A 17,514-nucleotide genomic window follows, 5' to 3' on the forward strand; every position below is an offset into this window, starting at 1 on the left:
ACAAAACCTTGGTAAAATTATTGTTTATCTTTACTTAGTGTGATTGCTTGTGGGATTGCAACCATGAGGAGATCACTAGGAAAGAACACTTAAGGTGCTCTTGTGATTGTGAGGTCTATTACCCACCACAAGGTGGGGTGTCTCATAATTGGGTGCAAGAGGAAAATTACTAATGAAAGCCCTTTATAAACACTCTAAGTTAGTATCCACCCTCTTTTTTTGCTCAACTTCTTGGTGCAAGGATTGATCCTAGTAGATTACCTGAATCACCCCAAGATTTTACCCTTACCATTTGTGTTCTCTTAGTTGTGCTTATGGAACTTCCATGAAAAAGCCAATATCTCTTATGGGCAACCACTTGGTGTGAGGTGAAGGAGAACTTAGCATGGGTCAAGTTGTTGAGTAATGAATCATGACTCTATGGTAGATTGCTTGGCTAATATTTTCAAATGTGTTGACATGTGTAAATGTTCTTACAAATCAAGAATCCCAATAAAATTGGTAGGAAGACTATTTTGATATCACAAATGTGTATTGGAAAGGTTGTTTTGACCCTTGTTCAATTTTTTGAGACATGCTAAAAACCCCTACTATTTGCAAACCTTGATGTTATTCAACACAAACTGAAATATGAAATTGTCTGGTCTAAAAACTATTTGATTGTCAAACCAAAACACAACAAATTGGAGTCAAACTTGTCATTTTTGTAAAAAATGACACTTTATCATATGCTCTCTAGAGAAATATTGTGCAATAGTTATTTTCAAAAATTGTGTTGCCCTACTATTATAAAGTCTATCACCCTGCTATACTAAAATTTGTCATCTCACCTTGTGCAAATCATCGCCCAAGAGAAAAGTGTCGCACTAGTATTATAAACTATCGTACGATATATTGTGTTGTCTTCCTATCACTTGGGTTTTAGAAGAATACTACCTAGGTCTTTTTGTTGTCAAAATAGAGTTTTCATTCTACTTTATCTAATCTAGGGTCTTGTCCCTTCAATCCTTCCTTGTCCTGGTCACAAATTTGTATGTTAGGTGCTGTCCCAAGTTGAAAAGATGGGTTTAGTCCATTAGATGTAAGCCTAAAAATGTCATTGATGATCACTTATCAAAATTTGGTTACCATTATATGCTAGCTATTCACTATTGAGCTTCTTGCTTGCTCACTCAGCTTGAGTCACTAGTGTTGTAAATTCTTGAGCACCTTTGACAAGCCATCTATTCTTCCTTGACAAGTGATTAGTCTTGATTGTAAGAGCTTAAAATCTTAAACACTCCTCTCATTCCATTAAGAAAAGAAATGTCCTTACATGATGGTCACAATTAGGTTCCAAGTTGGTAATGGTAGTCATTCCCATTTCATTTTCACATAGTTAGAAATTCCACCTAGGTGCCCTTGTGGACAACCTTTTATGGAAGATCTTGATTCTACTTAAACAAAAATAGCCAACATTCGGCACAATCCACTTTGTAGTTTTGAGAACCCATTTGGAACACCTTTTGACACACCCATAGGTGAAGAAAATTTGACCAACATGCATCCTAATGAAATCAAATTCCACTTAGAGGAGCAAGCACATGAAAATAAAGGACTTATGGAAACTATCCACACTAGAGAAAGAGTGGATCAACAAACTAAAGCTAAGCTTCATACACATAATGTGGAAACTAGAAGAGACTATTATCACAATCCTTTTGAACACATTCCCATTGATTTCAACAATAGTAATCACACACCTCCAAGGACTCCTAGAGTCAATGCAAGAGCATGCCCATCACCACCCAGCCAATCACAATCACATCATGAAAGTGAGGAGGAGATCACTAGTGAAGATCATGTAAGATTTTAACAAGATGAGCTCACTCAAAAACTAATGCTAAAAGATTTAGAGAAAAATGGGGACCAATACTTCTAGTATATGACAAAAAAATGATGGAAACTCCACCAAGGTTTTGATGTGCAACAAATAATCGAAACATGAGAGCCTGCTAAGGATAAAATCTTGAGAGAAGAAATGCAAGAATTGAGGAAACAATTGGCATAATTGTGAACTTCCAAAGAGCCACCTAAAACCTCATTTGTTGAATCAATATGCACTCTTCCATTTGATAAGAGTCTATACATGCCACCATTCCCTAAGGATATAGAGGTTCCTAAGTATGAAAAATACAATGGAAATGGTGACCCTCAAGATCACATGAGGAACTTCTATGCTATTATCATGGATTTCATGCATGAATACTCCTACCTTATGTGTTTATTTCCTAGGATTTTAAGAGGACAAGATATGGAGTGGTTCACAAAATTGACTCCCCCTCTCAAAATATTTGATGAGCTTGCACAATGCTTTATCCAACAATACTCTTATAACATTCAACATCCCATAACTATGTTAGACTTGTGCCAGATCAAACAAAAATTGGGAGAATTTTTAGTAACATACCTTCAACGATGGAGATCACTATATTCTAGGTACCCTTAGAAAGTTACTAAAGTTGAGAAAATTGACATTTTTGTCAACACAGTTGTACCTGAGCTATACTTTGATTTAAGAAAATAGTTATTCACATCCTTTAACACAATGGTTGAGAGTGCATATCACATTGAGGATGTTGTTATAAAAGGGGTGATATTGTTATAAATAAAGACAAGAATAACAAAGAAAATGGAAAAGACAAAGGAAAACCTTGGAATAAAAACAAAGATGTTCTCAATGATAGAGTAGTGGACATTCCTAAGACCAAGGAACTTGAATTTAACTTTTCTAATGCCATCTATGCTATAAAACAACAAGAAGGTTCAAAACCACAAACATCTGATGAGAGCTCTAAATTTACCAAAAAATGATGTGTTTAGACACCAAGGGTTGAGCCTTATGAAGTGGTCTTAAAAAAAATTGATTGCAAACAAGTTGGTTACACTACCAGATAATTCTTGCCCCTATGACCTACCTGTTAGATCTCCTTGGTGGTGAGAGGATCATATTTGTAGTTACCATAGAAGCAAAGGTCATAAGACCGAACACTATTTTAAACTCAAAGACATTATTCAAGATCTCATAGAGGCTGGTAAAGTTTTCACATATGGTTTTTTCAAAAATTTTGACCATAAAGCTTATAAGCAACCCTTGCTTGAATATGAGAAAGGTGAAACTTCTAAGGCTCCTAAGAAGAATCATGATGCTATGATCAATTATGCCTATGCTAACATGAATAACCTTATCAATATGCTTGAAACCATTGAGTATCTATGTATGGAAAGTTCTAATGACAAAAAAAACCCAATTATGATGCTAAGGATGAAAGACCTATGGTTGTCCTCAAAACATGAAACACTCAACAACATGGGAATACACAACCTAAGGCAGTCCTTTGAGTGGTTGAATCCTCATCTTCACAAAGTGAAACACTTAACATTGTTACTAGGGGGCAATCTAAAGTTGTCCTAAAATTTTCTAATGATCCTAAGAATGCATCATCATCCAAAGAAGAAACTACACTGACACTCTCCAATTATGACCCTGTTAGTTAGTTGCAATGTACCCTAGCTAATATATCCATTTTTGAGTTGTTAGAGTTTTCCCTTTGCACAAGGAAATCCTTGAAAAATCTTTACATTCTACCAACATCCCCATAGATGTTGATGTTGAACAATTTCAAGCTATGGTAAACCATATCTCTTTAACCTACTATTACACTTTCTAAAGAAGATGACCAAGCTCTCAGTCATCCCCACAATCTTGCCCTCCATGACAAAGTTCAAATCTTTTGTACTTACATTCATTGAGTCTTGATAGACAATGGTGAAAGGTAAAATATCATTTAATTCAATGTGATCCAACAATTAGGAATGTCCAATTTTTCCATTGACCCTAGGTGCAAGATTACTATCAAAGCCTATAATGAGGTTGAAAGACCTTCCAAAGGTCTACTGGTACTTCTAATTAGAGTAGGTCCAATAGAGAAATATGGCATGTTCCAAGTCCTAAACATCCCACTTGCATATAATTTGTTGTTGGGATGACCATGGATTCGTGACATGCAAGTAGAACCTTATATGTAACATTAGTGCATCACGTTCCCTTTCAATGGTGCTTAGATAATTGTCCCCAATGACAACTCGATTCCTATCAACACATTATTTTCTATAGAAACATTGGTTCCATATAATCATTCTTCTCATGAAATGACACCATCCTTTATAAAGTGTGAACAAAAATTGAAAATGATGAGCCTAGGCATGGGTGCGTACACTCTAAACTCTATTACTGCTTTACCAATTTCCCCTCAATCTTATGGGAAACCTTTTTCCAATAAGAAGCCATCAGCTTCTTCAATGACTCTTTTTGGAACCTTTGTGCAATCCTTAGTTCCCTTAGATGTAGAAAAAGAAGAACAAGAAATCAAAGAATGGATATATATGGAAGAAGAAAATGAGGGGGAAATCATAGTCACTACTCCTATCTCTCCTAAATGCTATGGCAAAGGATATAAATTTCTTGCAAACATGGGCTATTAGGGTCATGAGTCTTTAACTAGTAACAAAAAAGCTCTAGTTGAACCTTTAAGTCATACTCAAAGTCGTGACACTCAAGATACTGCTAGCCTAGGTTTTGGGCTAGAAGATGAAATATCAAAATTTGATAGAAATGTACCCATGTCTAGCGAATCAAATGATGATGATCCTCACTTTATTTCTACCACTTCAAAAGATTACAAATTTATGCCTCTCACTTCTCTCCTTTAGGGAGAAGAAAAAATAACTACCAATAATGATGCTGAAGCTTCCACTTCTCGATAGCTAGAACAAGATGAATCCAACCATGAAGACAAATAAAGGACATATTAGATAAAACATTGCTCATTTAATTGCTAAAGATCAAAGTGTAAATTTTTATGAGTATGAATGGGAAACCCTATCAGATGCATCTTGTGAATTAGGGGTGGATGTCATTCACACCTATGCAACCCAATCAAATGTAGTTGAAGAGTCTAGTATAGGGTCCTAGATAATTTTGGCTCACAAAATACTTTAGTGGATCACACTAGTCCCTCTAGGTCTATTCTTGATTTGGAATCATTTGCAACATTCACTATAGGATCGATTTCACATGTCACTGGAGATGACTCTTTTCATATTAACAACATTGAAGCTTCTACATCACACTCATTGATTCACCTTGATCTCATAGATTAGTAAGTTCAAAATCAAAGACCTAAAATACCATCTTTTCAAAATGACCATGAGATTGCTTGTTACTTGAATGCCATTGAACCCATCCATTCTTCCACTAGAGAACCTATAGTTAACATGACAAAATCAAATATCAAGTACCTCAATCATAAAATTAAATGAAAAAACAAGTGGTCAGATGGCAAAAACCATATTGTGACAATATTTGAACCTAGAAAAAGTAAAAAAAAACACATACCTAATGGTGAAAACCTCCTCAAGGCACCTGCAAATGAGTTACTTTGTAGCCTACCAAGCTATTTTATGTATAGATCTTTGGTTCTCATTGAACCTACATAGCCTATCAACTTAGGGATAAAGGAATCTCCTAAAATTATCCATGTGGCTCAATCACTATCAACTGAAGAAAAGGAGAATTTTTCCAAATTCTTTCAAGACAAGAAGATTAATTTTGCATGGATATACTCAGATATGTCAGGGCTTGACATAGATCTTATCATGCATCATTTATCTATGTCTCCTGGTATAAAAACCTATTAAACAAAACTAAGAAAGATGCATCTACATGTGGCCCTCTTGGTCAAAGAAGAGTTGGAAAAATTCTTGAGTGCAAACTTTATCAGAGCCATTGATTATGCAGAGTGGATTTCCAACATTGTACCTATGTCTAAACATGATAAATCCATTTGAGTTTGTACTAATTTAGCTATCTAAATAAAGCATGCCTCAAGGATGACTTTCCACTACCAAACATCAACATGATAGTGGATATGATAGTGGGTTATGAAATGTACTCCCTCATGGATGGATATTTCAAGTATAACCAAATTAAGATTTCTCCAGTTGATCAAGAGAAGATAATTTTTACATGTGCCCAAGGTACTTTCTATTGGAATGTCATGCCCTTTGAGCTCAAAAATGTTGTTGCTATCTATGAAAGAGAAATGACCACCATATTCTATGATATGATGCATAAAAATATGGAAGACTATTTTGATGACACTGGCTAAATATAGAAAATGAGACACACATCTTGAAGACCTTAGTCTAATATTGGATTGTATGGAAAAATTTCAACTTAGGCTGAACCCATAAAAGTGTGCCTTTGGTGTCACATCTGGAAAAATGCTAGGCTCTGTTATATTAGCAAAAGGAATTGAGGTAGATCCTAAAAAAGTCCAAGCTATCATGGAAATGCATCATCCAAGAAACATTAGTCAATTGAGAAGCCTACAAGGATGTCTACAATCCATTAGAAGATTCATTTCTTAGTTGGTTGATAAAGCTCAATCTTTTTACAAAAATTTTCATAAAGGCTCTACTCATGTATAGAATGAGGATTTCCAACAAAGTCTAAGACCAAATCAAAGGGTACTTGGCTAAACCTCTAGTTTTGATTCCACCCATTCTAGGAAAGCCTTGATTTTGTATATCTCAGCTACAACTTCTTCTCTAGGAGCATTATTATCCCAAAGTGATGAAACTAGTAAAGAACGTGCCATATATTACATTAGTCAAACCTTGGTGGCTTATGAAATGAACTACATTAGCATTGAGAAAGCCTATCCCACAGTGGTCTTTGCTTCTCAAAAAATCTGATATTACATGTTGGCACATATAGTTCACTTGATTGCTAAAATTGATCCTCTAAAATATTTGTTAAGTAAAGCTATGCTTATTGGCTATTTGGCTAAATGGATGATGATTCCTTTAGAATTTGATATATAGTACATTGAATGTGAGGCTATCAAGGGATAGGCCATAACATACCAATTGGCCAGTTTTCCACTAGAGGATACAACACCCATGCAAATTGAGTTTCCAGATGCCTCAATTATGTACATCACTGAGAGAACTTGGAAAATGTTCTTTGGTGGTTCTCACACATAGAATGGGGCTAGAGCACATGTCTTTTTTATTTTACCTCATGGTTATACAATCCCTAAATCATACAAACTCTTATTCCCTTGCACAAACAACATTACAAAATATGAGGTATTAACAAATGGGATCAAAATGGCTCTTGAATAGAGAATTACTAAACCACACATTTATGGGGATTCCCAACTTGTTATTAATCAAGTGAACAATGAAAACCAAACTAAGGGTGACAAGTTGATACCTTATAAGAAGTAGATCAATACTCTAAGGAACTATTTTACTTTTATGACATTCCAAAAAATTCCTAGAGAAGAAAACAAGGTTGTCGATGCTATGGCTACACTAGCATCTATCCTCCAACTAAAAGAACATGAATCATGATTTGAGTTCCTGGTCAAAGAACTAGTTCATTCTACTTATGATTCCTTAGATAACCATGTGATTTTCACTATTGTAGGTCATGATTTCTCTTGCTATGTAGCTATCTTCTTGTACCCACATGATTGGGTTATTCTTGAAATGCTCATGCACAACCAAAAGTACCAATTCCTCTGCAATGCTTCACATTACATTTTGGTCTCCAGTGACTTGTATAGGAAAGGTCTAGATATAATGTTTTTTAGGTGTTTAGAGCTAGAAGAGTTTGAAAAAGCACTTGTTGAATTCCACAATGGAATTTGCAAGGCACATTCCAATGGCCTTGCACTTGCTCATAAATTGCTTAGGGTGGGATATTACTGGCCAACCATGCAAATTTATGTTGTCCATTATGATAAGTCCTACAAGAAATGTCAACTCCATGACAAATTAATTCATGCTCTTGGACATGAGTTGATTCCCTTTGTGACATATTGGCCATTTCAACAATGGGCCTTTGACTTGGTAGGTAAAATTCATCCAAGTTCATCTAGTGGTCACAAGTTAATCATTATAACAACTAAGTATTTCACTAAATGGGTTGAAGTTGTACCACTATCTTCTACTATAGGCAAACATGTTGCCCTATTTATACTAAACCACATCATGTTTCATTATGGTATTCCTTCCTCCATTTTTACTGATAATGGAGGACAATTCAAGAACAAGGACCTCAAACAAATGTGCAAGAAATTTTGAATCAAACAAAATTTTCCCTCTATCTACCACCCTTAAGGGAATGATCAAGTTGAGGCCTCAAACAAAACATTACTGAAAATCTTACATTGAGTGGTTCACAAGTCTAGGAAAGATTGGCACTTGCAAAAAAATCTAGCACTTTGGGCATATAAAACTACCATTCATACTCCTACAGGGGCCTCACCTTTTTCTTTAGTTTATGGTTCTAACATTGTCCTCCCCTTAGAGGTATAGATCCCCTCATTGCGAGTTTCCTTACAAGGGTTGATAACCAATAAAGACCATAGAGATATGCAAGTACAAGAACTAGAAACTCTTGATGAATATTGAAAGGTTGCTTTTGATCACATGAGGGCTTATCACAAGTGCATGTCCACTCAATATAACAAGAAAGTTCATCCTTTAGAGTTTCAAGTAGGTGAACTTGTGCTTAGAGAGAATCCAAAAAAATCAGCAACATAGAGAGTAGAAGGGAAAGTTTGAACCTAATTGGTTAGGCATGTACATTATCACACCAATATTTGGGTTTGGTGCTTATCAACTATCCACTCCCAAAGAGGAAGAACTTACAAAGCCTATCAATATCCTACATTTGAAGAATTTCTATTCTTAGAGGCTCACAACTCATCTATCTTGTACATACTTATTTATCCTAAAAAAATCCTAAAAATCAGAAAATGTCCTAAAAGAATGATCATCTTAGTGAAAACCTAGCAATAGGTGCTTTGACGTATCACCAAAAAATTCAAAAATATAATTTTTTTTGAAAAAATTCCTAGAAAACTCTACCTAGTGGTGAAATCTTGGAAATAGGTGCTACTTGAAACCCTTTCACCTATGTCTATCAGTCTTAATCACCCACTCTACAACACATTTCCTAGCTTGGAATTGTTTCTTGTCCTCATCGAGGGGGTATAATTGCTTAGCCTATTTTGAGGTTTCCTTATGAATTAAGGTTTCTTTGGTAAATCAAAAAATAATTTTCCTCAACATTACTCCCTTGACATTAAGTATTTCTCATCACTTTTTAGATAGTTTAGTTACAGTCTTCAATGTTGCGATATTTGTCACTAACAGAATCAAGTCTTGAAGAGGTGGCCAAATGACTTACACACATGCACTTAAATACTTAAACAACTAAGCTATGATGAACTTTATCTAATTTGTGTGCTATCTATAATGATTTATTTTCTATGTGTTCCCTCCCTAATAGTCTTTCAAGTATGTCATGAACTAGAAGATTGGGGGCATGAGTCATGTTTTCTTTCTTTCTACTTGTGGGTATACTTTGTTCATCTATAGTGTTTAAAGAATTCATGCTTGTCCTATTTGACACTTTGACTTAAAAATGAATCATCCTTGACTTTTTTTGCAAGACCAAACTTGGGGGTTATCTCGGCACTTATGCCTTGATACAACTGTAATCTTTCTATATTAAACTTAAGGAATCTAATCATGTAGCCATCTTCACTTCATATCTTTGATGCTTAGATTGAATTTCCACATTCCTATCTGATATTGATCATATTCATATCCTCATAGTTACACTAGTGATGGTTGTACTATCTCATGATGTTCCTAATAAATTCTCAATGATGACATAAGAGTCTAAATGTTATGCATTTGTTTTTGGTAAACTACTTTTCATATTAGCTTGCATTTTAGGTTCATTATCTAGCTTAGTCTTACATATTTGCATATGTGTAGAGCTCTCTCTTCATCTTTTGGTGGGCATATTGGCTAACTACTTTCATATCTTTATTGTTTTCTTCTTAATTATATCTTCTCATCTTCTTGATCTTTCACTTTGCCTCTTTGCTATCTTGTCATCACAAGGGATTAATCTAAAAATCACATTTGATCCATCCAAGTGTCACATGTTTCAAAGACATAAGTTTATATCATACACATGAGAGATAAACATCATAAATGAGAGGGATCCATGAACACATTAACATGAGCATATCAACATGAACATAAAAGTAGCACGTACATGAATGAGAAACTAAAACATCACATGAAAACTTAAAATGCTAAAACATCCATCAAAATGAGATAAGTACAATTTTTTTTTTGATCAAATCTAGTATCTCATATATATCTCAATGTGTCACAATACATATGCAAATATAGGATCCAAAATCTAGATATCAATCTCAAAAATACATGGAGTACAATCACAAAAATGTCAAAACTATCAGCCTTGGCCTAAGACTAACTTGCATCCTCTACAACTAGTAGTGGCCTTGATGGCAGAGCCTATCTCCTATTTGGTGCCTACAATACAACCTTTGATCTCCTAGCTCTCTCTAAGTACATAGGCACCTATCAGTCTATAGGGACTACAAAAATGTATACCCCATGATAGTAGGCTTCCCAAGTTGTTTGATGCTCCATCTCTAAGAGATCACTCTCATCTATCAAACTTTGCTCATACATCCACTAGTTTCTAGTCTTGCACAACAATGGTCACTCAAGCTTCCTATATCTCTACCTCTAGAGCATGGATCCTAGCCTCTTGATCATCATCCCCCCTGGCCAGCTACTCTACTTGCACCTCTTCTTACCCTGCTCTTTGTCATCTCAATGACACCTCCTCCTCCTCCATCTCCCTAATGACCTATGCCCACATCCATCTCTACCTAGATCAAGCACCACTCTTGACCTCCATCTATCTCCCCTCTCCACCTCTCCATTTGCCACCACCACCTCCTCCATGTCCTACTAGTGTAGGTAGAGCATTTGGTTTTATGAACTGAGGGAATGGATGTTGTTTCCTATCATATAAAAAGGTTGGGTTTTCCCCTGCATCTACTACATTTGGAGGATAGTCCCATGGTGTCTGAACCAAGGCTAATGTCTCCTAGATGGTTTTCTAATAGTCTAACATCAGTAGCCAGCCTCATTCCTCATCTAAGTGGAATCACACATATGTCATCATCTCTACTAAGACTACCTATCACTCTATGAATTATTTCCATAGCTGGCTAATCATGAAGCACCCCACTATCTCAGAGTGCTTGCCACCAGTGGTCTACTATACCACATGTAATCTAGATCCCAAGAGTCAAACCATTTGTCATAATCTCAATATGACCGCTACATGAATGTTTTCATATCATCAAAAATATGTCTATAATATCTAACATCCCCACTACGGGTTTGTGGTACAAACTCTATGTATCCAAAAATGTTGGGTTGGCTACACTCCCATGCCTAAACCTATGGTTAGATGATAGTAATGTGCTCCCATGCCTGTTTTTGTGCTAGCACTACTCTGCATGCCCAAGAGTGACCATCATGATATAATATCTTATGTAGCTTGTGGTATGTATCGGCAAGTATGGTTGGTCCCCATACCATCTTGTGATGCTATGTAATCAATTCTACCACCAGTTTGCCTCATCCCCTTGGGAAGCCTTTCTAGCCCCTATTAGTAACTAGAGCCTGTGCCACCAATGAACATAACAAACTTGACAGTGGGTAATCAATGCCATACTCATCAATGAGTCACTCCCAACTTAGATAATGGTCTAGAATGGTAATAGCTTGGAACATCTCCTACATCACTGCCCTCACTTCTATCATGATTTGATCATAGTACACCTATGACATATAATTAATCCTTGCATTAGCATACCTCACATGGATATCAGAAATCTAAAAAAGAAAAACAATGATCAAACTTAGAACTCACTAGATCACCATAACAGGGTACTTGAAGGATGTGGTACACATCCTCCAAACTAATGGTTGCCTCTCCAATAGGTAAGTGGAAGTTGTTGTGCTCACTATGCTATCGCTCGACTATCACAGTCAACAACCCATGGGTTTTTGATATATGGGACATTCACATGACCCACCTCAACCCCATGCTTACTATATCTTCCCTATCTCCATCATCAGGGTGTTCTAAAATCTGCAACCCCACAACTTTTGGGGCTTTGATGTGAAGGGTTGGGAATATAATCTACAACACAAGACATGAATACATTAGCACAATTCAACAAAGATGTAAAATCCACCAAAAAAATAAAAATAAAATTGTGTGACATTTCTTCCTATAAAAATGTGAGACATTTTTCTTGATTAAATGTCGTGTGACATTTTTCAAAATACTCGAGTGACACTTTTTTGTTAGGTGATATTTCACATCAGTCTAGGTGGCATTTGGGTATGTTTCATATGACAAAGCTTACACATACTATGCGATACAATTTTTCATATGAAGTATCACACAATACTTTTTAAAGTATCCATATGATAATTTTTAAAATATCGCATGATACTTCATATGGAACTCCTAAAACATGCAAAAAAAGGTAATAAATGCTCAAAAAAGTGGTAAAAAATATAAAACTTACTGGTGCCTCATAGTACACTAGTTGGTTTTGCAATCAGCTGCACTTAAAATGATGTTAGCTAGTCAAAATGTTTTCCAAAACCATGATGCTCTCTTAACCACTCACAAGTTCTCAAAAATAAAAAAAAATGAAATGATTTTAAAAGGACACTTGGACCCCTTATATAGCCTTCTGACCTAATTTTGACCTAATTTTCAAACTCCTCAAAATTTTGAAAAAATTGTACCCCTAGATAATTTTGATGTCTTGTATCCATTTTTAGGATCAAATTCAAAATCTAAGTTCATCTTGATAGTCAAAATCACATTTTAAAATTCTACCTTCTTTTATGTAGTTAGCTGACCTCTTCAGGTCTAATCTTTGAATCATCATTGGGGCATCTTCATTTCTTCATGTCTTCACCATTTTTCACACTTCACATCTACTCCAATTCACATTTTCATCACCTTTCTTCTTGATTTGACCTAATTTTCATGTTATATCCTTTGTGGTTACCTCTGGTCAAACTAGGGCATTCTATTAGTTTCTTATAGTCACTCTTTGGTTCTAAATCATCTATTTTGTCATCATGGACTTTGCTATATCTCAATTTACTCATATGTAGCTCATTTTTGCATTTCCCTTACCACTAGAAATATAAGAGGAGTAAATGAGAGGGGAGGTATGAATTAGTTACTACTAAAATAAATCCTAGTTCCCTTAGATGTCAGTACAAAAATGTAAACTGAAGACTGAATACTGTTGAAGCTCGATAAACACACATAAAATGTTGTAACTCGATAATAATTGAATTAGCTTGGTAAATTCTTAACCTATAAAATTTAGGTGCTATCTATGATTATCATTACTTTAACTAAATTGCAAACATATAAAAAAAAATAACATGAAAAAAATTGATTCCAGGATTTAACTTGGAAACCCAATTTGAGAAAAACCACCAGTTGTAACTAGATAATGTTTTTCACTCTTCTTAAGTGAGCCCTGTTAGGATTCAACCCTATTAAAGGTTACAAAACACACTATCAAGTGTGACCCTATTAAAGGATTTAATCACCATGTTAGGAGTGGCCTTGTTAGAGGCTTTGAGACAATTCCATAGAACTGACACCTTGTTAGAGGATTTTCAAGTAGTTGTTAAGCCAACTCTATCAAGAGATTGAGATTACTGCTGCAATGGTTAGAGAGTAACAATGAGATGACCTTATTTAAATACAACTAATTTGTTGATTACAGATCTCTGTTCTAGCTTGTATTTGATCCTTCCTAATAGAATATAGCTTTGCTGCTCCATAAGCATATTTTGTTTATCCTTCAAATTTGCTTCCTCCTCTTATCATTAAATCTTCAATAACATCTTCATACTTTCTCACACACACTTTGAAATAACAACTTGACCTTATACTTATATCTTCCACTTTGTCAAGTTTTCTCAAATGCAACTTAGAATAATTAATATTCATCACTTTAGTCGGCTAGGATCAATAGATAAATCATTTAAGATTAATATGCCAAAATAAGAAAATCCTTCATTTTCTAATCCAACTCAGTAGAAACTAACTCAAAAATGATTTCCTTTGTTAACCAACAGGAGCTTGATTAATATTGCAAACTTGTGAAAATCCTTTAGCAACCAAGTGAGCTCAGTTAGTACTAGTTCCATCCAAATTTACTTCATTAATTGAGTGAGATTAGTTAACACTCATCTTTTGCATATTTTCCTTTGACACTCAAGTGAACTTGGTAGACATTTCCTTCAGAACTAGGCAAACACAGGAATGCTTGATAGACAAAAAAAAACTATCTTCACTACCTGAGTGAGTTTGGCATATACTAATTGGTAATGATTATGAAATTTGTGTAACATCAAAGATAATACATAATTAATCAATTATATCCAACAATCATCCTCTTTGGAATTGATGTCAAAACAACATGTCATAGCATAATGGAATTTTGGACTGGTTCTTTGAGAACTCCCTCTATCAGTATGAGCTCTTCCTTTCACTGGATTCTTTCTCTATCTGCAACAACTTCTACCAAGTTCATTCAAAAATTTCTCCCTCTCACAAAAAACTTCTCCTCCTTTAGTTCCTTACTTTATTCTCATTCCAAAAATTTCTTAGAGATATGTTAGTAAACTTCTCCCTCTTTCACAACACATGCCAAAGACAATAATTCTGTAAATACCACTGTACCTTAAATACTATTCATTTGCAATATGCCCTTGCCAATTCTATACCAACTGATTGATCTTCAATAGGTTCTGGTTGATGCATTCACTAAGCTTTATTTAGTAAATTTAAGATAGGGGAATAACCCCTAGCTTACCTCTTAGATATAGAAATGTATCCTTAGGTAATGGCTTGGTGAATATGTCTACAATCTATTCCTTTTTATTAACATATTCCAATCTAACTTCTTTTTCTTGCACCCATTCTCTTAAGAAGTGATATTTTATTGCAGTGTGATTTGTTTTAGTATGCATCACTAGATTCTTTGATATGTTAATTGCACTAGTGTTATCACAGTAGATGACTATTGGATCCTTGATCTCTATCTTCATTTCATCCAACAATTCTTTGAACCAAACAATGTTAGAACAATTAACTATTGCTGCTACATATTTTGCCTGTGCTATGGATTGAGATGTGGAATTTTGCTTCTTGCTTGTCCAAGACACTAGCCTTTTACCAAGAAAGAATGCTCCACCACTAGTGATTTTTCTATCATCAATACTTCCTACCCAATCAACATTAGTAAATACTTTCAAGTCCAAATTTCCTCCAAGTTTATACCATAAACCATAGTCTTTATTACCTTTTAGATATGTCATGATTCTCTTGATTGCCATCATGTGATTTTCCTTAGGATTTGCTAAGAATCTTGCTACTATTCCAACTTCTAGAGTAACATCAACCCTTGTGTGTACTACATACTACAATTTTTCAATCATTGATCTATATATGATCTAATCTACTTCTTTGGAATCATCATTTTTGGAGAGTTTATGTCCAATAGACATAGGGGTTCCAACTGGTCTTGAATCTTCCATTCCAAATTTCTTTAGTATCTCCTTGATATACTTAGATTGAGTGATGTAGATACCATTTTTGTTATGTTGTATTTACAATCCAACAAATAATTTTATCTCACCAAACAAATGATATCTCAAATTCTCTACTCATTGATGACATGAAGAAATAGAAGTTTTATTAGCCCTTTTTGTGAACATTTGTCTATAACATACTGAACTTTATCATCCTTTAGTGTAAATGTTTTGAACTTTTGATGTATAAAGTATGGACATAGGGCATAAAATGATCACCAGAATTATATTTTAAAAGGGGTTCATTTTGTGGTAAAAATCTTTCTTCATGAATGTTCGATATGGGTAAATCTTCTTGCAGTTGAAGAGATTGCAAAAACTGTTAGTTGAATAATTAATGCCTTTTCTTTATAAACTAATAAATGAAAATAACTATTTGCGGGAAGTCTTGTGTGTATTAAATGTTGACCGTAGGATACAAGCTGAGTGAGAGTTAAACAAACTATGAAGGAATAGCGCTAAGGCATTAATGACATTAAGGAGAAGCGTTATGACACCGTTGCAGCTAGAAGACTTGGTGGCAAAGTTAGAAGGGACCTGTTTTAATGAATAACAAAGCAGGACCTGATAAAATGGCTGAGCAAGGAAGCAAGCATCAAGGCAATTAGTTAAACATGCAACGCACGATACCTGGATTCTTGAGAAGCTATTTGAAGATAGATAAAAGAGAAAATCTAGCATTTTCGATGGTCTATATTTGTGGGGAATTTAAGGGATAATTAATGTCTTTTAAGATTGCATGTTTGCAGTCTTAAGTTGTAACTAACTTTCCTTCATGAGGAAGTCATAGTTTTAGGAGTTTTTTGTTCTTCCCTATAAAAAAGACCTCGTCTGTATCTATGATATAGATAGTGAATAGACAGACAGAGTTGATAGATATCTTATTGTTTTTCCAAGTTATTGTAATACTGCATATTGAATGAATACATGCCTTTGCTAAATTTCTACATTTTTATCCAAGTTTTTCTTTCCTTCATTCTTCCATGGGGGCCCATGCGGAAGGTGGAGTTTTCTATAGTAATTAGAAGTTAGACTCAGTTTTCTAAGTTAGAGTTAGAACTGTTATTCCTGCAACCACTAGAAATAGAACCAGTCACTGTTCCTGTAGTAGTAGGTGCATAGATGTATGGCTAAATACTTAGAATTTCCTTCCAATTATTTGATAGTTGTCTTTCCCTTGGATAAAATAGATTTCCTCAATGGTTATTGCATTCAAAGTAGTAGTGAATTTTAGTGTAAACTAGAGCATATACTTTGCAGACATCATCTCAAGCTCACGCTCCCGAATTGATATTTAATGAAAATCAGCATAGTAATTTGGTGGTAAGGGATGTCCAATCCTACAACTAAAAGGGTTTTATATTGATTAGACACTCATTTCTTCTAAAAATTCTTTGCATAAGTCATCATTTCCTATAAATAGAGTATCATCAACAAATATTTCTGCCAACACAATCTTCTTGTTTGGTCCTTCCTTGATATATAGACTACTATTATCATTTGTCCTTTGAAAGCCAATCTATACCAGGTAATTATGATGTCTTTCATACCAAGCTCTAGGAGCTTTCTTGAGACCATATAATGCTTTGTGTAATTTGCAAACGATGTCCTTTTCGTTAGGATCTACAAAACCTTTTGGTTGTTTAATGTAGACTTCCTCATCAAGAATTCCATTCAAGAATGTAGATTTAACATCCATTTGATATACTTTAAATCCTCTATGTGCTACATAAGCTAGTAAAGTTCTAACACCTTCTAGTCTTGCAAGAGGAGCAAAAGTCTCACCATAGTCAATACTTTCTTCTTGAGAATAGCCTTTGCACACTAATCTTTCTTTGTTTCTTGAAA

Source organism: Cupressus sempervirens, chromosome 8 (genome assembly GCF_028749045.1).
Source record: "Cupressus sempervirens isolate cs-2001-9-10 chromosome 8, ASM2874904v1, whole genome shotgun sequence".
In the NCBI taxonomy this organism is placed as follows: Eukaryota; Viridiplantae; Streptophyta; class Pinopsida; order Cupressales; family Cupressaceae; genus Cupressus; species Cupressus sempervirens.